This window comes from Grus americana, chromosome 1 (genome assembly GCF_028858705.1).
Source record: "Grus americana isolate bGruAme1 chromosome 1, bGruAme1.mat, whole genome shotgun sequence".
In the NCBI taxonomy this organism is placed as follows: Eukaryota; Metazoa; Chordata; class Aves; order Gruiformes; family Gruidae; genus Grus; species Grus americana.
Genome location: NC_072852.1, coordinates 66,363,485 through 66,389,096, shown reverse-complemented (window position 1 = coordinate 66,389,096; position 25,612 = coordinate 66,363,485).

The following is a 25,612-nucleotide window of genomic DNA, read 5'->3' as shown; positions in this document are numbered from 1 at the left end:
ATTGGAACACTTCTTCATTTATGAGATTCTATTATTTTGGTAGGTATTTATGTTTCACTGGAAAAAGACTGGTTAAGAGAGATTCTAACAAACAAGGAAAAAAGGGGGATTTTTCACAGAATCTCAGAAAACAGGTCATAAGGCTTGTGTGTTCACACAGAAATTCAGGAAATTTGTGAACTCTTTGGTGCATCTACTGTTTTGACCAGTGTCTGGGCAAGAAAAAAGAAACCTCCTCTGATAGGAGAGTGTCTCAGCATGAAAGAAGATATGAAAGTTGTCAAAATAAACCCCAGTTATATATACTTCATATCTTTCAGTGCTGTAAGGAAATGGTTCCTTCCAAAGTTTGCATCTCCCCAAGGAATGCAGTTGATCCAACACCTATGACATGATCAGCTCCTGGGTCTCTGGATTACGTATGACATTTAGTCTAGTTAGTGGCAAGGTTCATCAGCACTCTTATCACGGCCATGGTACCCTCTTACAGTGGGTACCAACTTTTCCAATACTGTATTCCCAATGTAGTGGCTCAATGATGTATGATTTTCATATATATAGCCTAGGACAACATTGGATTCTTTCTCTCTGATCCTGCTAGTATCTCTTATACTCCTTCCTTTCCTAAGATGTTGAATATATTCTCCTTCATTAATTTATCTCTGAACTATATAAACTGGTGTCATAGCCATGGCTTGGCAGAGCACAAAGAAGCAATTGAAGTAGTCAGGAAACAGTATAAGATTCAGGTAGGAGGACCTTCTAGAAACACCGGTAAGCAGCTTGGTATAGCAATCATCTATACTGATCTTGGTAAATGCTTTCTGTATCTAGGAAATACCAACAGAGTTTTTATAGTGTATGTTAATATACTTAATGCTATTCAGCATCAAAAGAAACAGAAGAGTAGAAACAAAACATTTCCATACACAATAGCTGACACCTATCCCTAACAAATGTTCAGTGGAGATTACAGAGAGCAACTGCAATTCTGTCCCATGGCAAAGATGGCACTATTTTTTCATCCGCATACAGTTTTTGATTCAGTATCTTCCAGCAGTGCACAGCTGAAGGCTGAACTTGAGTCCACAGCTTTTATGGACACTATAACTGGCCCAAGAAGAAGGAATCCATGTGGCCTTTTCCTCCTCTCTCCCATGGGCCAGCTCAAGACTTGTGACAGTGATACAAACTGAAAACCCGATACAGGTTAATAACATTTTTTCATTGTTCTGTTTCTTGTTCAGGTGAGGGAACAGCACATGAATGGAGGAGTTTAAAGGTATTTGTGACATAAAGGTTTTAGACACAAGATGAAGATCCAGCCCCTCTGTTTCACATGAAGTCTGGAAGGAAAAAAAAATAAGGATAATTTTCAGCATATTTCACTTCTTTTTACTTGCCAAGCTACAAGAGAAAATCTCTGGGTTCCCCAAGCCCATTTGTAGGAGAAAAAAAATTGGTGGATCAGGCAGATATACCTACTCTTTTTAGAGAAACAAATGCTGTAAAGGCATAAAGTTACTGCAGCTGATACATTTAGAGGCCTCATGCTTCCAATGTAGTTCTAGGTATGCTCCTGGGAGTAAAAAACATTAAAAAGCACCAATTACACAAGGAAATCGAAAAGTTGTAAGATGCTTTAACCATAATTTCCTTAGAATTATTTAGGTACTAGCATTTCTATATGAATTTTGCAATATTTAACAGTTTTTCTCTAGCTGTTCACTAGGTTCTTGAGTGATGGCAGTCATTAGTACTTCCCAGCATAACAATATGGCTCTAAGTATATACATATTTACCTCACGTTTTTTATCCTGACATTTCACATGAAACAGTTCTCCTCCCATGCAAATTTTTCAACTCTCTTTTACTCCCTGACTGGATTTCTAGTTCTACATAAGGTGTTTGTTGAAACAGACTTTGATTTTTCTACCGTAATGTGAACCTTCAACCCTAAGAAAAAAACCTGTTACTCTGCCAACTCTCTGCTGTGCCTGTGCTAAACTGGCCATGAAAGTTTTGGTGAAGCTAAGCTCACCTCTCCTTACCCAGCTTTAAGTGATCTTGAAACTAGAAAATCTGTTTGCATGGAATTAGACATGACAGTCTATCTGACCAACAAAGGCTTGGTTTAGCCTCATGTAATTTTAGACATTTAAAGCTGTGCAGAACTTTAGGGCCTTGGTGGACTAAATCAATGTTTTGCCGGTATCTCTCTCTTCGCAATGACTGTAGAAGAGAAATTTAAAGTCACACAGCGGGTGAATTCCATGCATGAATTTAATCAGAAAGAATTTGGGATAAAGTATAGTGTCTAAAAATTAGGTTACTTTAAATATATGTCCCTGGGATATAATTTTATTTTAATTACTTATTTTATATAAAATTTATTTTTAAATAGCTCATTGAACAAATACCCTAAATAAATCTGTCTTTGGAGAAGTGTAAATATTGGCACTCACTTAGTATGGTGAAAAGAAGAGGATTGTGGACTAAAGAGTGATCTCAGTTGAACATATTGGCATCTTAAAGGCTCAGCTGTTGTCATCCTCCAGCTCCTAAATGGTGTAACCCAAACGAAATTGAGCCATACTTAGAACACCAGTAGTGGTGTCATGGTAGATTTCCAACCTCAGGAAATACTAAGTAGCAAGAATTCTTACATCCCATAGAGGAAGATAAGGCTTCTCCTCAGCACAAAATAATATTCACCTTTGCCTGTTTTTCCTTTTCTTGGGGAAAAAAAAAAAAAAAAGGAAAAAATATTCAGAATTGTAAAATATTCTAGCAGAATAGATGGGCTGGACAGAAAATGTATTTATTGAGCCAGTAGCCTCCAAACAGTTCCATGTATTATTCCTGCTCCCAATGTGTTATTGAGATGATTTTTCTGAAATGAAAATCATTGACATTGACATTAGAAAAAGCAGCAGCACAGAATAATAGCCAGCAGCTAAGCTACTGGGTTCTGAATAAGGATTTCTAATTCTCCGTAAGCTCTTCTCAAATTCCTCTTAATATGGCCAAAGACATTCACAAATTGGAAAAGCTTCAGCCAATAGAATATGGCTTATGGGCTTAGCATGAGAGAGTCTGCACAGCTTCACAAAGCTCCCTCAAGGCGCTCTCGGGAGAGTCTGAAGTGACCAAAGACAGTGGCTTCTCAGACACTCTTGTCTTTAATAGGTAAATCCAATATTAGTTCATCATCCCTCTAAGAGTGTTTATGAATCCTCTGGCAGCTGTATTGCTCAAAAAGCCCAGGATTTTTGAAGGAAAGAGGATTTCTAGTGGAACCACGTATAAGAAGAGATGCAACAATCTGAATGAGAAAAATTCATTTCGCACATACAGAAATACTAAACAGTGAATTCTATAGACCAGTGGGTTTGCAAGCACAGGATATGTTGCATTTTGGAGGACTCTAAATGTCCTCGCAGAGACTAGTTTCAGTTTAGCAGCTGTGTAGCTCTATTGTCGAGGGAACTATTGCGCCGCTATTGTTGTACAATTTAATTTTTCAGTCCAGATAAGGTATTATCTAGTAATGAACCCTGTTACACAGATATGGTCATTTATATTATAAATGGTGATAATAATTTCTGTCTGTGAGGCACTTGTACATCATGCAAGGTATTGCACTCTCACAGGATTAAGCATGCTCTCTGTTCCAAATCACCGGCCAACATAATTTATGGCATGGGGTTCCTTTTTGCTTTATTCAGCATCTCCAACCCCCTTTATCTGTTTAGAAGACACTGGCATGGTTTCTTCTGTATAGTGTTCTTCCCTCCTAGTTTTATCTAATTTTGTTTGCTTTTTAATTCGCATCAATAATTTCAATATAATTAAAAAGAGATGAAGAAAACCAAACAGTGTGAAGCAAAAAAAAATCTAACGATTTCCACAGAACAGAGTAATTGTGGCTCAGCTTCTTTTTCTGTGGAAATGTTCTGGCATCAGATACCATCCTGAACTACCACCTACTGTCTGGTGGGTTTGTGCTTTGTTTTAAAGCATTCATTGTGGCAAACACAGTTTTTCATGCAAGGGCTCGATCCTGCTGAGAGCTGTCTTGACAATGAGTTATCCAAAAATCCCTGTAGGGTAGGAAGCTAAACCCCTGAGTCAACAAAAGGAAAACGAGGATGTGCATACAGTTATCACTTGTACTCCCACTGTTTCAGTGGAAAACTCATGTGCTCCAAACGTACAGACAAAATTGAATCAGATGAGGAAGCAGGACTCAAGCTGGCTGGTAATTTGAACCATGTACAAACAAATGTAATATCTTCTTGCATCTACAGGTGCCTTGAAACAATAGCTCAGAGTGGGATCAACCACTGTGCTCATCTCTGTTTAAATGCACATAAACACAGACAATAGAAAGACATTATTAACTGAGGCTCTCTGTGGCCCAAGGCTTAGCCAATGCGGCCTGGCTACAAAACCTGGGGATAAATGTCAGAGCGAATTGTTTTATTGCAAGAAAGAGATGTGAGGAAGTGCATAGAGTCATGCAAGATAAAGAAGTTAAAACTGCAACCTCGCAGCAGCTTGAGGATCTAAGAAGAGAAACGCCAACATGGAGACTTGGTGCATAAAACCCTAAAAGAAAAAACAGGGAGTCATAAGAGAGCAAAATAGCAATACCGAGGGTCGGCCTCTTCCACGGAGCAGTGGAGGCTGACCCTTCGCCCCCTCCTCGGGCACTGCCTGGCCTGCAAACACTCACGGGGATTCTTACTAGGGGCTGTGAGCATAGGAATGCTTAGACTCATAGCTTGGTAAGTGTAGTTGTTTGTTGTTTGTATTAGCTAAAAACTTACTTTGGTCTTTTAAGCTATGTGTGAAGCGCTTGAGCACATGGTAAAAGCTGCCTGAACAAAATGATCCAGGGAGAGTTAAAACAAGGACATTGAAAAGAACTTTGTAACTTGCAGTTTGTTTTTTCCATTTCAAGGGAGCAGGCTTAGCCATTCATGTAATCACAATTTGGAAAATCACTGTCATCTTCTGTTTTCTATAATAATTTCTGACTGGTTAGATGGGAATAGAAACCAAGAGATAAAAAAAAAATCAACCGTGTCAACTAAAAGACGTCACTATAGTTTTTTATTTTGCATTATTTCCTACAGTATGGAAAAATAAAAAAAAAGAAATTTGACAACTCTTCTTCTACCATATTTGCAACCTTCTATATTTCTGACATATTCTTCATTGTCCTTATCTGGGTCTAAAACTCTTAAACTTGATATAGAGTTCACAGATAGGAATAAAGATTCTAACATGGAAGTGCGTACTCTATGGAGACATAGAGGAAATATAAATGAAATGATACCTACAAAGGTGTTCTTCCAGCCAGTGGGGGAGAAATATGTGAATTAATCAGTCTTCCTGGTTATCTTTTAAAAGCCCATGAAATTTAAAAGAAAATAAAATTATTTTCAGCATAATTTCTATTTTCATGTACTTAATCATGAGAGGCATAAAGCCAAATATTATTTAATCATCAGAAGCCCTTCAGAAAGGTGGCAGCTAAACTCTGAGGAACTTAATTAGCATTCAGACTCTTCGTTACAAAAGCATTTGTTTTATTTATATTTTTGCTCAAAAAGGAGAAACGTGGCAGAGGGAGATAGAGGTGGGAGGCAAAAAAATAAGTCATCTTGTTTGGATGAACCTTTCAAAGTTCTTAGGTTGAGTTGTGGAAGACAATAGAAAATGCTACTTCAGGTATAAAATGTAAAGCATATTGTGTGTCCTTGAATTTACAGTAGTAGAAAATACGATGGAGAGGAGGTACTTTGTGATAAAATCATATACTATCTGCTCTCAGTGCAGGCAATACGGATGGAAATATTAAAATGTAATAATGCCTCTATTGAAAAGTCAGATGAGAGAAAACCTGTCTGCCGCTATTTTGGTCTCAGATCTTTATGTGGTCTGACATTTCTAGCCAGACTAGCAGGAAGCAGCTGCACGACACTGGGAGCTACACTAACAAAGATTGCTCTCCTGTAGAGCTGAGCCATCAGGACAAGCTTCTTAACATTTCTGGCATGAAACAGAGACCTTTGCTAAGATTCCTCTAGAGCCTAGACAGAGAAGAAGCTGACACCACGCAGGCTTCCTTTAAACAGTTTTGAAATACGTTGTGCTCTCCTATGTTTGGGCTTTCACACCATAAACAATACACTTACAGCTTTGATTTTAACACCTCTGATACTCCAGGCATGGTTGAAACATCCCCACCTCTGATAACAGGTTTTACACCTCACCTCAGCACCTCTTGTTTCCTCTTTCATGTCCCCTCCATGCCTTCAAACTGTTATGAACCCTCTGCATGTGTTAGAGCTGGCCAGAGCAGCAAACGTGTCCTTGTGAACTCCGTGATAAAAAAATCATAGAATCATAGAATGGTTTGGGTTGGAAGGGACCTCAAAGATCATCCAGTTCCAACCCCCCTGCTGCAGGCAGGGACACCCTCGACTAGACCAAGGTTGCCCAAAGCCCCAGCCAACCTGGCCTTGAACGCTTCCAGGGATGGGGCCTCCACAACCTCTCTGGGCAACCTGTTCCAGTGCCTCACCACTCTACCACTAAAGAATTTCTTTCTAACATCTAATCTAAATTGACCCTCCTTCAGCTTAAGGCCATTACCCCTTGTCCTGTCACTACACTCCCTGATAAACAGTCCCTCTCCAGCTTTCCTGTAGGCCCCTTCAGGTACTGGAAGGCCACAATTAGATCTCCCCAGAACCTTCTCTTCTCCAGGCTGAACAACCCCAGCTCTCTCAGCCTGTCCTCATAGGAGAGGTGCTCCAGCCCTCTGATCAGCTTCGTGGCCTCCTCTGGACTCTTAGATAGATAGATACCTAGCAGTTTAACTCGGCTCTGATTTCATTCAACTCACAGCAAAAAGAATGCCATAGTGTGGGTGCTGGGGTCCGATACAATCACTTTGAATATGCAATGGATAAAATATAGATCCAGAAACAGTCAGAGATTGCATGGGAGAATCACCTCGCTCAGAAGCCCACATGGGTAAGGAGACAGCAGAGCAGCCCCTGTTTTTCAGTCTCTCACCTGTCTGTGTGTAGGGTGTGACAGGATTTAAAGGACTCTCTTTACATTTGGTTGATTTTCAGTACATCAGGTCTATTAGTAGTTAAGGTAACCTAACTGCACCCCAGTAAGAGAAGAGCTTTACATGATCTTTGTGAATTCCCTCTGACCAGTCCAATGCGCTTTTCAATGACAAAACCCAGTTTGGTCCTACGAAGACTGCCCTGTTTTCATAACTCCAGAACTGAAGGTCTTATGTACTTAAACATAAACATTTCTGAAGTAGGAGCCTTTTAGAAATGAATGGAGAACTCCATTTTAGTTCCATTCCTGGGTTTGGATCTTTCTATTCCTCCACAAAAATAACTCCAGTGAATTACATGAGAAAGCTGTCCCTTGCTTGCCAAAAAAATGCAGTTAAAACTGTTTCATGAAGCTAAAGGTATCATCACAACAGCATTCTCATACCACTTGCAAATAAGACACAATTATGTAATTTTGAGATTTAAAGTAGATCTGGAATAAGATAATAAGTTTGCTTCGCTTAGAAATGATTCTAGGGATTTTGGAGCAAGAACTGAATATAAAGTTGGAGGGTTTTTTTCACTAATATAATATTCTGCATCACTCCTTATTGTCAGATGAGTATTTTGTAGAAATTTCTTTCTCCAGACAGTGTGATATCCCGAGACTGTTTTAAGATGCTTCGTTGTCAGATTTTTAAATAGAGACGTACAGAGAAAACACTTTTTGAAAACAATACACTATAAATTTAAAATCAATGTTTTCCTTGATTGCATGCCTACCCAGGAGAAAAGTTCTAGTTCATTTACAGGCTATTAGGTTCAAACAGAAATGTCTGGATGAAACTCAGTGAGTCAGATGAAGTGGTAAGTCAGAATAGATAATGCTTATGGCTTAAAATCCATTCAACTGTTTAGAAGACAGAAAAAAAGTAATCTAGATAGATTTGTAGCACATAGTTTTTTGTTTTGTTTTGTTTTAGTAAGGGAAAGAGAGAAAGCTCAAGTCTAGAAATACACACTTCCCTGGGAGATCTGTTTGGTTTTATCTAACAGTGCAATTCTATGTATTTTTGAAGGCCAAGAATAGGAGCTGAAAACTTGGGCACTGATTCAGCAAGGTACTTAACAATGAGCTCAGCTTTAAAATTGGTCTAATGAAAGACAACGTTCCTGGTGCTGCTGCCTGATGTTAGAAAGAAAATTTAGCACTAATGAAAAGATGGCAGAATGAAAACAAGTGAAGGCTGTCATCTCTTTCTGTGCACAAAAAATGTCACGGGAAGTAGCAAGGCAAGCTTTTTTTAAGCCTTTCCTGCCCGCCCCAGCCTCATCACCCCTACCCCCATATGTTTAAACTTAATTTTATTCCTGATGCAGTCCTTGAGATGCTTAGCAACAATTTTAGTTATCACCAACAATGGTAACACTATATTGACACAAATTCAAACTAGAAATGTAAAAGGCATTTTGTAGCTCTAGCCAGTCCTGTTAACTAGCCAGTCCCCTTAACAGTTTGGCTTCGTTTTTTCCTCTTCTTGTCACAAATTCACTGTTTGAACTTGTCGTCCGTGGTTCCCACATTAGCAACACCTCAGCACACAATGTCTGCTACCTTTTCTCTCACTCGGAACGTGTAAGGATATTTCCCTGACTGACAGGTTTAATTACGAGAAGCTGGAGCATGATAGGATCAAGGGCACAAAGGTGACAAAGAGAATTGAGATTTGGGGTGGATTATTGGAGTCCTTCAGTACCTTTGTAAGCCTCCAAAGGTGTTAGGCTGTGAAACAAAAGGTTTTCTTGGTAGAAATTTTTTGAAAGAGGTGTTCTGGTTTCTTAACCAGGGAACTGTTTTCATAAATAATGAGTAGTTTAAGGGAGAAATAAACTTTTATTCCCCCACAATTCCCTGTTCTTGGCATTGATAAACTTCTCATCAGTACCAAGTATCACTGTGTCTCTAATGCAACATTGGAAAGAAAACTCTTCTTTGTGTTATAATATGGGAAAGAACTTTGGTGAGAGTTGGTTTGGGGTGTTTTCTTCGGGCCATATTTTCTACAGTGTCCTGCTGTGGTGAACAAGAAGTCTGCAACTTCCAGCAAGCTCTTACCAGATTTCCATGAAGACATCCTTTGCACTGCCATGTACCAACAGGACAGGACTGAGATTCACCCTGTACTTCACTCGTGGGACACAGGGAGGCTGCCCTGAATTGCAGTCCCTAACCCAAAACAGTGCAGAATTTCTATAGTCTCCTCAGAAAACGGTTCCCACGAGAAGGATTCAGGGACGAGTGGGAATAGCAATGAGAGCCAGACGCAGCTCTTCTCACCCAGCTTTCTGTCTCTGACCATGGCTGGAAGATGTATAGGGAAGAACATGACATCAAGCATGGAGAGGGTAGTTCTTCCTGGATATTCGCCTTGTTTGGGGAAATGAATAGTTACAGGATTTAGATGATTTGTCTAACTTTTTAATGTGCTAATAGCTTTTTTCCCATGATGTTCTAGAGAAACAACTTCCAAAATTGCCAATGCACCATTTCAGAAAGAACTTCCTTGTGTTTAAGTTTGGAGAGAGATCAGAGCAGCCCTAGCTCTTCTTCTTTGAGTGCTATATCTCCCTTCAACTGTTTCTTTCCAAGCTGAAAAATCCTTATATATTTAACCTCTCTTAATGTCTCATTGTACATGTTGTCCTTCTCTGCACCTTTTTTTTATGCCTGCTATATCCTTCTTGAATAACTACACCAAGTACTCAATACATACAATACTAACATTTTATGTTGTGGCACTATGATATTTTCCAAGCATTATGCTTGATCACATGGTTTTGTCCCCCTAAACTTATCCTTATATGAGTATTTATACTTTTTTTTTTTTCTCTGTGCAAGTATATTACCTTGCATTTGTTAACACTGAATTTCATGTCTCATTTCATGTCTCCGTAAGTCAGTTCCACAGATTGTCTGGCAAAACTTCAGGCAGATTTAATTTCTACTATGATAACTAATTTTTTGTAAGCAGCAAATTTTATCACCTCACTAATTTCCCTTCTTTCAGATCATTTATGAATATGTGGAATAGCACAAGCTCTAGAAAAGATTCTTGAGTGAAAATATCAATGGTAAACCATTTATTTACCTTTGCAGTAGCTTTTTGGAAATTTGATAATTGAATTGAAATTGAATAATGCTCTATTTACCAGGGCCCTTTCAACCCTTGCTTTTTGACTGCTTTGAAGGATCTAAGAGATCCGTGATGCATGACAAACTTGTTGATTTTCCCCCAACATTTTGTACTTATCCATAGGAAACTATTCCTGGTTTATTATAACGTCTACCAGTTTTCCTACTGCAGAAATCAGATCTACTGAGCTGTATTTTTCTGAAATCTCTCTTAAAAATTGGCTTAACATTCTCTGTCTTCTGATACAAAACCTTACTTTAAAAGTAAGAAATATGCCTTAGTAAATAATATTAGCAGTCATTATTAATTGCGTAAGTTTGTTCTAAATATCTTTTCTGCCGATCTTTCATTTTGTAAAAGGTTCTCAGACTTGTACCTGAATGCAAGACCCTTTTCTAAACCTCTCCAAAGTGAAAACTGGGGCATAACAACAAATGTAGGGTTTTTGTTTACTTTTACACCTGGATAATTTTCTATCCTGGCTGACTCTCTGGTTGCCTCCCTGCCCTGATGCATTTTGAAAAATTCCTATTACAAGTTTTTCTGCCTTTAGCAAATTTCTTATCAAGGACATGGCTGACCTGCCTCAATGCCATTCTAGGTGTCGTGTGCTGCTTTCTGTTCTTTCTTGCATTCCTCACTCAGACAACAGAGGGAACAGAAATACTTATTTTTCCTCTGAACCATCAACCATTGTCTGGTAGTACGGTAAAGGGAATACACTGGTCTCTTGGAAGAAATCTCTTCATAGAAAAAGTAGGGAGGTTTGGGAGACAGTTTCTTTGAAGGAAAAGTAGCTTCCCTGGGGGAAACTGCCACCCCTGAAATAGTACAACTCCACACCATTCCTAGCACTGCAACATGTTGGGAAATATAGTTTGTTTTAAACAGTGGGTTTAACCTTTGAGTAGAGATATTAAATACTGCATGAAATATGAGCTGCTGAGTGACATTTGCCTAAAATGTCATCTTCAAAAACTCCTGGATTAGAACTGAATCCTTAAAGAGGCCATGGAAAACTCTCTGTTAAACTGGCAGTCACATTTGTTACTAACGTTCCTAGCTTTTTCATGAAAAGTGTATTTTGTGGATGATATTTTGGGGGAAAGTACAAATCAGTCAAGCAGTGGCAGTCACTGAAACAACTTCAGCTGGGCACAGCAGCATCAGAAGGAACAGACTTCAATAAGGGGAGAAAAAAGGTTCCTCTCCACTCTCCAGACTTACCACAGCAGACACTATATGGCTTCTGTCCAACGTGGTCATGGTCTTTTCAGTTTACTTTTCGTTGCTGAATCTTCCCCTTTTCAGTTTAATTTGTCTTACCTTTCTTATTCGTACTCATCCACAAATACTAAGACCAGAGATCAAAGTCGTGAGAAACAAATCCTGTCTTCCACCTCCAGGGCTTGATGAAATTTCACCCTTTTCTCAGCTTTCAACATCATGTAATTCATATCCAAAAAAATGCCAGCATAGCACTTCATACCCTAAAAAATGTACAAGCACTTTATTGAATTTAAAAGACATATTTTTACTTAGCTGTATGTGGAAAACAGTTATCCTTACCAAAGAAACTTTGCATGATCACAGCAGTATGGCCTACAATGCATTAGGATAAACCCAAGACCTTTATGAGAATTCCATGAAAAACAAGCAAGCAAGCAAAGCTGATGACTAGAACAGAGCATTTGCAAGAGATAGACAAGATTTCCTTGGGGTTTAAGACTATAGCTGCCATGTTTCCAGTGAGTCGCCTGCTGTTATAGGAATTCTGTCCTCCAGTAGATCTCCCTCCTTTGTTTCAACCACACATTCCATCATGATCTTCCCCAAAAGGAAAACTTTGTCAAAAGGACCCCCAACAACCCTGCAGCTTTCTTGGCAGCTGCCAGTAGTTGTCCCGACCAAGGGAATAGGAGACCTCTGCTCAGGAATATGGGTTCTAGGTTTATCTCAGGAAGTTGTACGGCAGCTCATGCTAACGAGTCTGCTTCAGCAAGGTAGGCTTTTGCATCTTCTACCTGTTGCTGATTCAGCACTCATAGTAACAGCAATAGAGACTGAAAATCCATTAGGAGCAGCAGGTTTTAAACTGTGTAGTTATGCACAGTGCCATTTCTGCTTTGTCTTCTGCTGCCACAGCTACGTAATTGAACTGTTGCCACTGTAAGACTCCTGAATCTGCTATACTGATCACATTTGAGAGAGGCATTTTTGGAATTAACTCCCCTTGCATTTGTAAGTAACCTAAATTGATAGAAATCAAAGCACTTGACATTTTAGATCACTTGGTGTCAATTATTTTACTGCACTGGGTTTTTCCCCATTTCAAACCCAGAAAATATACATGCATTTTTTTCCTTCAAATGTTACAAATCTCTTCAAATGTGAGTTCTCAGAAATTCACAGGTCATACTCTTCTTTCAGCAGGATTTGCAGAGCAGATGCATACAAACAGCCTTCCCCATATACTCATTCTCTCAGGTTGATGCAAATTGCAGCGTATGAGGTCACAGCCACCTTTCCGAGGCTGATGGATAACCTCCTGAGGCTAACACTCAATACAAAGCTGCCTACTTAGATGATACAAGCCATCTACAATGAACACTGGAAATGCCAGCTGCAGAGACTGATGGCTGTTCTGTAATCACTGCAAAACACAGGTCACGCTGTTAACGTAGCCAAATGTTCTACTAGCTGATGAGCAACTCTTATCTAGGATATGTCATGGGAAATGGCCAGGGAAGGGTGTCATTTATAAAACTGCTGCTTTGGCACTAGAAACTGATCACAGTAGTAAAGGAAGCCTGTGGTGGTTTAATCCTGGGAGGCAGCTCAGCACCATGCAGCCGCTCGCTCACTGCCCCCCTGTCAGCGGGATGAGGGAGAGAATAGGAAGAGCAAAAGCGAGAAATAAAGACAGTTTAATAAGTCAAGCAAAGTGCCACATGCAAACAAAGTAAAATAAGGAATTTATTCACTACTTCCCATCGGCAGGCAACTGTTCAGCCATCACCAGGAAAGCAGGGCTTCATCACATGTAATGGTTACTTGAGAAGACAAACGCCATAACCTGAATGTCCCCTCTTTCTTTCTCCCATCTTTATTGCTGTGCACAATGTCATATGGCGTGGGATATCCTTTTAGTCTGTTGGCGTCAGCTGTCCCAGCAGTGTCCTCTCCCAACTTCTTGCCCACCCTCAGCCTACTCGCTGGTGAGGCAGCATGAGGAACAGAAGGCCTTGATGCTGTGTAAGCACTGCTCAGCAATAGCTAAAACATCCCTGTGTTATCAACACTGTTTTGGTCACAAATACAAAACACAGCATCACATGAGCTGCTATAAAGAAAATGAACTCTATCCCAGAAAAAAAAAAAAACAATCTCCACACTTTATTCCTTGCCATTGGACAGTGTGGGACCTGAGCATGACATTAAGTGATCAAGAAGGTGCAGTGAGGATGACAGGGAGTTCAGAAAGATCACCAGCCGTTCTTCTGATAACACTGCTGTGCTCTGACTCTTTCTACAATATCTGACAAATCCATTTTCAAATAATAACTCTCACATTTCAAAAAACATCTGAAAAGGTTTTGCAAACTGAGCCGCAGGTGATTGGACCTGCTGACAGGTTCAGATGCTTTGAAGGACACCTGTTGGAACCAGGTTCCCCTCTGGTGCATTTTCATTTTGCGGTCAAAGAAACTCCCTCCTCTGTTTATTTTAATAAAATGCAAGAGAAAGACTTGCATCTTTCCGGAGGAGAACAGTTAGATATCTGAGGGGAATAAATATGAGTGATGTTGCAAGACTAGGTGACTCTTAAATAACATGGGAACATAAATTAGTGCTGTAATAGAACGGAATCAAACATACATTGAAACTAGTTTATTTTGCAGAACATAAACTTTAGCATAAAATACTAACAATGGCATTCCAAGAAAAAAAAAAACAAACCATATAAGAAGGGGAAAAAAGGGGCTACAGGAATACAAAGGAAGCAGTAACAGGAGCTGACTTTTTGGTTTCATTCATCCTCCAGCACTTTGGTGCATTACACAAGACTTCATGCATGAGGTAACTTCCTTGAAAAAGTTAAGGCTTGTTTTTTTTTTTTTTTAATTTTTTTTATTACAGGTTTCCAGTGTATAACTGTTCATTTTTATCTCAGTGAAGACCTGCACAAATCCTCTGCCTTTAGCCCTCTCAGTGAGAGCTGTAAGAAGTAACAGTACGAGTCTCAATGGTGATTCAAATATCATGCTTGCCAAACATTAATTTCATTTGAAAACCAGCCTTAGACTCTTTGTAGTGGGAACATTTTAAGAGATGGCCTGAATTTTGCAGACAATCTGAATTTGAAGTGAGTAAAAATTTTGTACTTTTGAAAAGCAAAGATTTTCATGACAATCCTCCATTTATTCTTCAACGTGCTGTGAATATATTGGGACATGCTTCATTTTATCTAGAAGGCTTAATTTGTCACTAAGTTCCTAAACTGCAAAGGAACAAAAAAATATAAATGTTCAGCTTCTTTATTACTCATCTAAACATTAGTATAAACTCTTTCCAATGATTTTTTTTTTTTAAATAAATCTTCCCAGGAAGGGCAAGAAACTCTTGTATCAAGATACAGCTGCAGAGCTTTGAAATTTTGAGATGCAAGTACCGACAGAAGGAGAAACCGGTTAACACTAAGTTTATCACTTGCCCCCGATAACATGCCTTAAGTCAAATTTTCCAGAAAGCAAGCAGGAAAAAATATCTTTGTTTAGAAAGAAAACTGTATTTTTGCAAAATGAAACAGGGGCTCTTGGCTTTTTCTCAAAGGGTTGCTCACACTTGCTGCTCTCATTTTTGCCATGCACAAACATGCACACAACCTTCCATAATCTGTTTGTACCCCCGTGCCGGTCCTGGCAGTCAGCCCCCCAAAAACCCACTCATCTATATTGTTCACCTTCTGCTCGCCTTATGCTTCCCAGCACTTCTGGCAGTGGCCTCCACCACACCAACTGAACAACCAAATACAAATTTACACGGGGCTGGATGAGTTTGGGCTCCCTGGACCCGTTAGTGACAGCTGCTCTGGCATGCGCCTCATGTTAGGGTAAGGCTGCATGTATCCCTGCCTACCCAAATGTTTAATTGCTCCATCAATTTACCCCAAAAGGAGAGTATTTACTTTATCCATTGGCTTTACTTAGGTCAGCAATTAGCAGCAGAGATTTATTGCAGTATAATAGAATTTTAGTCACATATAATAGAGAACTTTTAAAATATCATCTTTTTTTCACAGCAAGTTAGTTCAGATGCACCATCAAAATGCCTGCTTTACATCCAAGACTCCTAATATTAACATCTTGGAACAAATTAAAGAGTATCTCAGAAATACAGTCGAGAGGAAAATCAGATTCATCACTTCTAATTTGGATGATATGGAATTTGCTTACTGCTCTCTACATAACTTGAAGAACCAAAAAAGGGAGTTTGCAGGTTTTATCTTTATCTTTACATTTACCTTTACCTTTACATTTACCTATCTTTATCTTTATATCTCTATCATCTGTATCCTTATCTTCACCTCTTTATCTTTATATCTTTATCTTTCTTTATCTATTTTATGTGCTACCATAGATTAGGACTGCTCAGCAGTGTGTGATTGAAATTTGGGGATTTAGGCACTTTAAAATAGCCTACAGAGTTAATTGCTTAAGTATCACCTAAGCATTAAAACTTCTAGTACCCTTAGGATACTAATCATACTTTGAAATCGCTCTAGTGCTTGGTCCTGTCCTGGTATCTTCTAAGCAACAAGGCTTAAAAAACCCTCGTGAGATAGATTTCATTACATCTTTTAAATAGTTATATAAATTGGACTGCAAAGAGATCAAGTCCCTTGCTCAGTGCTGTGCTGTGAATCAGTGATAGACTCAGCAATGTACCAGAAATGACCTATAGCAGTTTCCTTTCCTTTAACTGACAGGCTCTATTTTCTCAGATAACAAATTATGAGATGCACAGGTCTTTTCTTTTCCCCTATAGAATACAAATTATCAGTACTTGGAGTTAGGCAGATGTTCTTTTTTTTATGAAGCTGTATAATGTTTCACAATTAGGCAGTTTCCTGATGGGAAACTTATGGTTCTTTTTGCAAAGTTTTAGAGCTCCATTGACCATTGGCCTATTCTGTTATTTTAGCTCTTATTTTTGTAAAAAAAAAACCCAAACCAAACAAAACAAAAAACCAACAACCAAAACCAAACCAAACCAAAAACCCAGGAGAACATTTGAACTTGTGCTCATTTGTTTGGCCTCCCTACTTTAAAGACCTGTCCTGGAAGTTGAAAACTGAAATCTTGAAACATGTTCTTATTCAAAAGTAGCGATTATGAACAAATTGGTTTGGGACAGGAAGAGAGAATGGTGATTAATTATAAGGACTTCAGAAGGAGAAACTGCTGCCTCAGAAATAAAAGTAGGTAATTATTTCTTTCTTTCAGTCATTGTTACTAAAATGGAGGTAACGTTTTGCAGAACGGTGGGAGAAGAAGTACTGTCAGAAATCTCTTTTTAATTGAGACATCAATACAACATTAAACATTAAAGACATTAAAATGAATTAAAACAAATTCTTCATTCAGATCCCATTCTTTTCCTCCATTAGGATCAGCACTATTTTTAGATCCAGACTGCCTCAGCAAGCTCTTATTGTCATGGAAATAGCTGTTACAAAATGAGATGCAAAGTCTAGAGCGGTCTTAGCAAAGTATTGCACAGTTCAGTGCTGTAATGGTGAAGAATCCCCTTCACTTCATACCAAACAAGCACAATTGTAGAAAACAGCCTTTGCACTGAAGCTACTCAGCTTCTTAAACACGGAGTGTTTGTTCCATATCCTTTGGTGATATTTGTCAACCAACATCTGTTATGCAATGTAACAAATGGTAAGGACCTGGTTTTGCGCAGCAGACTCAAGCTGTCTTGCAGCCCCAGTGACTGAGAGCTATAAATTCAGTGGCTCTTCGTTTGCCTGCCTGCATGTCTCTAGCTGACTGCTAGCTTTCTCAGACCACCAACACGCTGGTGACTTCCAGTTGCTATGAGAAGCATGTTCAACACATATGGAAACAGTATTAGGATGATTCCCAGCTACATTCTCCCTGTGTGATGTCCTTCTCAGACTACAATGCTGTCTGTCAGTGTTTGCTAGTCCTCCACTGGGCAAGAGGTATGCTGGATCAATTAATGCATGGTCAGCTGCTTCTCTGATTATCTCGTTACTCTATCATTCACAAATAGTGAACCCCAGTGAGCAAATCAGGTCTTTCCCATGTGATGCATGATGACTCTGTTTAGCAACCAGATCAGCATGATGTCACCGATGTGATAAAACTTACTGTTTCCTAAGCCAGTGAAACTAATGTGCTACGTTAAAAGTGAGCCTTAACCTATATAGTACTGCTTGGCCTTGGCCTATATCACATGCTTTAATGTACTCCAGTGATCAGTCAGGATGTTGGCAACACAAACACCTACGTACCAGCAATGGTGCGTATTCCCTAAGGACAGTGAATAAGGTCATTTCCCATTACCACAGCTATTGCTTAAATTGTGTTTCAAAAAAAGTGACTCTTTAAATTGGCAATCAGATATCTTGTTGGACTTTAACACCATTTTTGCTTGGGGATATAGCATGTCCTCATGAAGCCCTTAGGTTAGGCTTTGAAAAGATGATTGATTCCTTAGCCAGGTGTCCTGCCTCTGTGACCCAACTTTTAATTGTCTTCTGCTCCAGAAATGAGCCTGGATAGAGAAAGGACAGGGGATTAACTCCCTGCCTCACTGTTCTGGGCTATTTTGAAGCATTTATGTGAGTTCTCAATGGTGTTAGCAAACCTAGAGAATAACTGGATTGTACAAAGATTTGACTAAACCTCCCTCTGATTTGTGTAAGACACAGCTGCCCTGCATCGCAGCATGGCACGCAGTGCGGTGCACAAGCTGCTTACATGTATTAGCTCATTTGAAGATAGACACAGTTACGTGCAGCAGCGGAGGTATATGCAGAGGGGTTAGTTTTGCTGCATGTGACAGACCTTGCTTAACAGCAGAGAGCAATTCCATTGTCTTACTTTTAAAGGTAATCAAAGCTCCAATAAATTCAAAGTATTTTGGTATAACATACAATCCTACATATTTCCTGCATATACCCAACTCAGTAGTTCAAAAGACTTATTGAGGTAAACTTGTATTGGTGTTAAGGAAGTTTAGTACATTAAAAACCTCCTGAATTTCAACTGAGAGCTTTAGAGGGAAAAACTGGCTCCCAAGAATTTCATAGTTTTTCAGAACGCCTTAATGACTGAGGATTCTGAGTCCCACTGATTTGCAATGAAAATTATGCTCTCACAGGTCTTTGAGGTTTTTAAAAATTAAAAGACAAATGCTCCTAAATTACTGGGGCACCTTTGAAAAGTTTCCCCTAAATCATTGTTGTGGAACACTGCACACAGATCAGGATTATGTTTTACATGCTTGCTTCTCCTTGATAAGAAAAAGATTTTACCTTTCTCTTTTCACTGCTCTAAACATTGTGTGTCAGTGTAACTTAAAGGCTACGGCTTTTATTCTCACAATCACCCTGTGGTTTAAGAGAATTATAAAGGAGAAAAATGTTGTCAACAATTCAGTTCACAGAATCCCTAGAGTTACCCTATGTGGCATTTTAAACCTAGCATTAAAGCAAATAGCCTAGCCTTAATAAAAGAAAGATTATGGATGTTGTAGTACATGAATTATTGAGGAAAATTATTCCAGCCAAGATAAATCAGAGAGTACTGAAAATCATCCTCTTATTCTATTTCTATCTCTTAAATCAGCTTAGATCAAATAAGGTGATTTTAGGCTTTGATCAAAGATTTGTTTCTTTTAAGATATAATTTTTGCTGAAATATTAACAAAAGCCTATCTAGCCTTTCAAGCTGGTTAAGAGAGGGCGTCGCAGACAGTGAGGATTTCGCACAGTACTCCTGTGTAGCTACTTCTGGGGTAAGTACGGCAGCCCTTCTGCTGCTCAGCATCTAACACAGGCAAGGCTCGACTTCTCTTCTCAGTCATGCTGGTACCCCAGACCGAAATCTCAGCTGACTGTAACAGGAAACATCAGGCTTGTCAGTGGTATTAAAGCAGGAAAGCAAAATCTAACAAAATCAGACCTTTTTGATCTAGAAATTAGGTTACTTATTTGGAGCCAAATCCTATCACTTTTGTGCATGTGGAGCAGCATCTCGTCCACGTAATACACAAATTTCACAGACTTCTTGGGACACACAGTGCTACCCAGTAGAGGTAGGAAAGCCTGTACATGTTTGTGCCTCACTTTACCCATCTGGAAAATTAATATTAGTAACATCTACATTTCAGGTCTGATTCTATTAAAGTTTTGATAATACTTAGAGATGCTCAGACGCTGAAGAAAAATAAACACGAGATTTTATTACACTTTCCCATTTCTGCCATTTAGTTAGATGTTCTGATTGCTGGTTCCCAATAAGGGGAGGTAGGCAGAACACAACCGAACGTAAAAGATGAGCCACATGAAACCATGCCAAGACAGGCCTGAAATCATTAAGGTCTAATATACCTGAGGAAAAGACTTAGGCACAGAGATATTTCCTTTAAATCAGAATTTCCCAAGCTCTTTTTACCTGCACTGTGGTCCCAAATGTACACTCCTGCCTGCGCCTCCTTCCTCGTTAGCGCAGTGGCAGCCCTGTGTCCCTGCAGCCGCACCACTCTATGGCTTTCGGGGTCAGCACCTCCCCTACAACCTCATGGCACAGCCCACGCAAGTGCCTGCCCGAGTGGGTACCTCGACTCTGCTACCAAAGTTCAGGTGAGGTCTGGATTTTCTCCTCTTTAATAAGATATCTGCGTGACCTCTTGCTGGAAATTGCATAACAAGGGAATGATTTTGCCAGACAGCAAAGGATGGCTTCATTCTTACTTGTGATTTTCCATTTGTATTTATATATTTTTGCCTTTCATCTGAATGCCATGCTTTGACATATCTAGATAAACATAGACAGCGTGTGCCCTGCCTGGTCCATACACCCAGCAAGGCGACGTTCTCGAGTGCAAGGCATAAAGTTCCTGCCAGCTTAAGGACGAAGCGCTCTGTCTGACTGAGATGTCGGATACTATATTAAAAAGGTAGCAGATTGTGATGATAATGAAGTGCTGCAGCCTGTCGCTATGTTACCAACTGCTCTGAACTGACATGTCAGAAAGAACGGCAAGGAAAATGCCCAGAATCCCTGTTTGGATCCCCTTCCCACGCCTACCACCAACTGAAGTATTTAAAATATTTACAGATATAGCCATCATGTTTCTTTATAAACAAAGCCTAAAATGATAGATAAATAGATAAATATATTACCCCAGTGAGCCTGCTGTCTAAAATCATCCTCCTGCCTCTCCAGTTTGCCTCAGATTGCATCTTGCACCCTCCGACAGAGAAAGATCGATTCAGGAATGGGCACTTCTCTGCCTGTTCTCTGTCCCTTAAAGAGGCCAAACTCCCCCTGACCGATGCAATGTGTTTAAAAGTAGATTGAAACAGGAGGGGAGATGTTTTCCTGCTGACTGAGGATGAGGTGAGAGCTGCAGATGCTCTTTAAAGGGAGGGGGGGACATTCTCCATCCCTCGGCCTGCTGATTCTACCTATTATTACCTTATTTATACGGTGTTAGCATCACCATCCTGGGCAATGAGCCTCGCTGGACAGTGAAGCTGGTTGCAGCTGGCCCGTAAGGGGTGGGGGCAGAAGTGAGGATGGAGGTGGACTAAGGCACAGCCAAAACCGCGGCTTTCATCCTGCACAGAGCAGCGCTCACAGCAGGCTTAATCCCTTCCCCTCCCTCAGCAAACCCACCTACTGTGCAAAGCGGAAAGCACTCGCAACCAAACCACTTCAGCTCTCATGGAAATTTTGCGTAAACAAAGAGAACAAAACAGAGTCCTTATCACGATGCTAGGGATGTTCTGTGACTTGCCTGGCGATTTTGATATGAGATGGGTCTTCATTACGGGGCGTGTTTGCTGAGAAGAGATTGCGTTTGGAAAGGCACTGGATCTGGATGTGATTCTGTGCTCATAGCCGCCAATGTCATTTTTAAAACCGTCTACTCAGTCAAGCAAACAAACTGGTTGGAGTCGCTTGTTTCCTGCTGCACAGTACGCAGAAATGGAATTCTTATTATTTTACCAGTTGTCGCTGAGTTTTCAGTTACATAAAACGGTAGGTTTTCCCAACATTATGAAAAGAGATCAGTTCTCTGAAAAGCCTACAACATTTTAATTAGAAATAGGTTCATTTTCTGCTAAAAATCTACCATATCATTATCCTAATTCAGCAGTAAAATATTTTAAACTGTTTTTGGGTGAAAGTAAATTCGTGCTAAAAATATACAGCAGATACATTTTCAAGAGCCAAGAACACAATTATGGAAGTAATTCCATTGTTTGTGAAAATCACACTCGAATAGCAGAAGCTGCTAGACATTCAATATCAATAAAGATTTTTTTCAACATGATGTGAAGCTAAGCATCAAAAGGAGAGTGTCTGGATTTATGCAGCGCACAGCTACAAAGCTCCAGGTACCAGATGAAATGGAGGAAACAATGTGGTATGAAGTATGTGCTGGTACTTGTCAGGGTACTCCACAGGTAATGGAAAAGAGAATTAAAAAAAAAAAAAAAAAAGACAAAACCAAAAGCACCTAAACCCCACAATTCCAGGAATTTCTGATTGCATTTGGAAACAAATTGCTCAGAGCACAACTGAAGCCATGTACACCCAGGAGACTCCTACTCTTGTCCCTGCCCTCCTGGTGGTAAGGGCACATGGTGGCAACTGCTGTATTGAGAAGGAGGGGAAAACAGGCACTTAACCAAATTTCTGATTAAGAGTGCACGAAAGCTTCATGGCCTATCACACTTGATCAACTATATTTACCCTCGTGTCACTTGCCATCACTTTTCATTAGTCGCGCCATGCAACTCAGAGGAAAATTGGCAGAACTTATGCCCTGATACAAGGCCACACAAATATCTTACAGGTGTTGTGTTTGCTCCTCTCTCAGCTTCATTTTCTGTTCCCCCTTTTTGCACCCACACTTGTGAACGGGCAGAATCTATACCTAGCTGAGACAAAAATCTGAGAAAATATCCTATTCTTTAGGCTCTGCTTAGCAACAGAGCATATATGACTAGGCTATTATTACATATACGGGAACGAGAGAGACTGACAGGACTAACTCCAGTAGCCTACAGGAGCTTCCAGCTTCCCTGTAAAAGGCTGGGGTTTGGTAGACAAGGACAGGGCTCCAGGTAAAAGCGTGTGCTTTCTCACAAAGGACTAATACTAAAGACAGTGAATAGATAGTCCAAAGAAGCTGTGGGATGTCCACTGCTCGAGGTTTTATAGATGTCTGCCAGGTATGTTTTAGGCATGAGGTGCCAACATGATCGTGACAATTAACAGGGGTCCCTTCCAGCCCTATTTTCTACAACTGTATAATTCTGACGTACCTTTTAATATATTTTCTGCCTCTTATGAAAGAGGAAATGCTGCTGTAGAGTTTCTTTAATAGCATTTGGTGGTATATTTTTATTGACAGCAAGGCCCCTGGAGTGCAAGATGTCAGGTGCGTTCACTCAAATATAAATAATTAAATTGTTTTTTTCTCCTCCATTAATTCTACTCAGCCCTTTACTCCCATTCTCCAGACAGATTCATGATTAACATAATTGGAGCAGAGAGTTTTGTTTTTCACTTTTCAGTAGAAAGTTTTGTTGTTCCCCCTCCACCCCCATGGGAATTCAGTGTATGAGCTTGACAACATCAGCCTGGTTGATTGAAATGTGCCTTTTAACTTCGTCTTAAGAAAAAACCTAGAGAAAAAAACATGAAAGAAAAACAACCCTAAATGAAAAGTGCAAGATACCTCCTACTCCACAGCTCATGTTCTGAGAGGATCAACAAAGGTTGATAGAATAAAGTTAAGGTCTGCCTGCATCGGCCAGAGCTGTAATGAATGAAATTGTTGGGGGCTTCAGCCAGTTTGTTGTAATGAGGAGAAGTCTTCCGTGGTCAAGGCCCTTGGCTCTAGTTGTTTTTATCCATTTACTGGCAGTACGTATATTATAGATGAACCATTATTGGCAGAAGGTAAGCAAGCACGTGTGCACTCAATTAGACACCCAGGAGCCTCAGTAAATACTGAGATTATCCATAAGAACAAATGACACATTGTCTAGATAAATTTTGACCGTAGCAAAATCTGGTAAAACATCAGTCTGTCATATCCAAAGGCTTGATAAATATATATTACTGTGTACATAGGAGGTGATACCTTTATGTTCTCTGCTTTTCTGAGCCTGAGATGTCCTTTGCATTATTACGGTTCCTGGGGCCATTCTGAGTTACCAGCAAATGAGAAGAAGCTTCACGGATGTATCTCCATTTCCATATTTCTCTTCATGCTGAGAGTTACAGAATTAGTTTTCTAGTTCAGATTCAGTAACTGCAACACTACAGTGGGAAAGAAAGTATTTGAATAATTTTATAAATATAATTTAATAAATGCCATAAACATCTCTCAGATATTAACTTATACCGTGTGAGTTAATTTCACAAAGCTGGTGCTGTAGGATATAGGCACCTGTGAACCTTCCCTGCTGTGCCAAGGTTCTGCATAGAGACTTCGTTCTTCTCCAGTTCTCAGAAGCACAGCTCTTACTCTGTGCATGAAATAGGAGAACATGTCTGTTCCGTGGTGTTTTAGCTGCTTGAGTTCTTTCTTTACTAGCTTGCTCCTAGTAAGAGAAGAATTTCACTTATACAGTTAACAAGTTTTCCATCTCTTCCCTCCGCTTTTAAAGCATCCAAAGCATATGCCAGGGAGTAACATTACAGTGTGTTACAAAGAGAGAAGAAAATGGAGAGGCAATCAATCAGATCCAAAGATGGTATGGATGAGAGAGGAAATTCTGGTCCATTTAAGTTGCTGGTAATACATTCATATCTCTCTCTGGAGCTACATCTTTTTTCCTGGGTTTTCTGAGTTAAAAACCATGACACTGAGATGCAAACTCTTTCATGTTGGCCACTAGATGGTAATAAGGCCATTGAAATGGATTGCAGACAGACAGTGAGTGCAAAAGTTACTGCTTAAGAATGGAAATGAAGAGGTTTTTGTCTTGAGAGTAGAGACAGGCAAACTGCAGTGAACTGAGCTGGGATTTAGCAGATCCCCAGGGAAAACAGGCTGCCAAGGAGGGCAAACTGAGTGGCTTCAAGTGGGCTCAGCCTCTTACTGCCAGGTCCGCAACCATACCCTACTCCAGACTCACGTAGTCATCTGCTGCAAAAGGAAGAGTGCCACCTCCAACACCTCCACTGCCGGAAGCCTACTGACTTTAATTTTCAGGGTCTGTGATAGTGGAAATGTACCTTTGAAAGAATAAAAAAATAGATCATATTGTTCCCTTGGGACAATTTTAGGCAGGCTAACTTCAGCTTACTTAAAAGTGTTCACTGAAAGGATAAATTATAGCATTTACAAAAGTAGCCATTGTCCCTACGGGCTGGTGTTGTCCTTTACTATATTAAAGTATTTTGTAAAAACATGATGAGCAGTAATCAAATATTATTATGAAAACTGTACAAGTTCAATGTTTGTTTATCAAAAAAAGCCTATTTCAGATTCTACCAGAATACTGGCAGAAACATGGTTAGAGGCATTTAGGAGCATATAAACAAATTAGCAGTTTGGAAGACAAGCTCAGATCAATAAATGTCAGATCAGTAGGGTCTCTTAAAAAAAAAAATTAGATGGAAGGCACAACAGAGATGTGTCTTTTAATGGATTACGAAGGTAAAAGTGATTAGAGATAAGATTATTCTGAACCCTCTTTAATAAGTTGTGCTCAATACCTTCCTGACAAGGTGATTACTAGTATGGAATAGTATGGAATTATACTTCCGAATATTTGCTAGTATATGTGTTTGTGTATATACGTGTGTGCATCTATATGTACAAATACACACATACACTTTAAATAAGATAATGTTGCAGAAAATGTTGGATCCAGTGTTCAGATTCCCAGATTGTATTCACTGTGATACTGTCAGAGACATGAGTGGCCTCGAATCAAACTCTTTACTTCTCTATGCCTCAGTTTCCCTGTTTGCAAAATGATGCCAATCATACTGACTTTGTCGTGAAGTGTATTGACATCTGCTGATGAAAAAT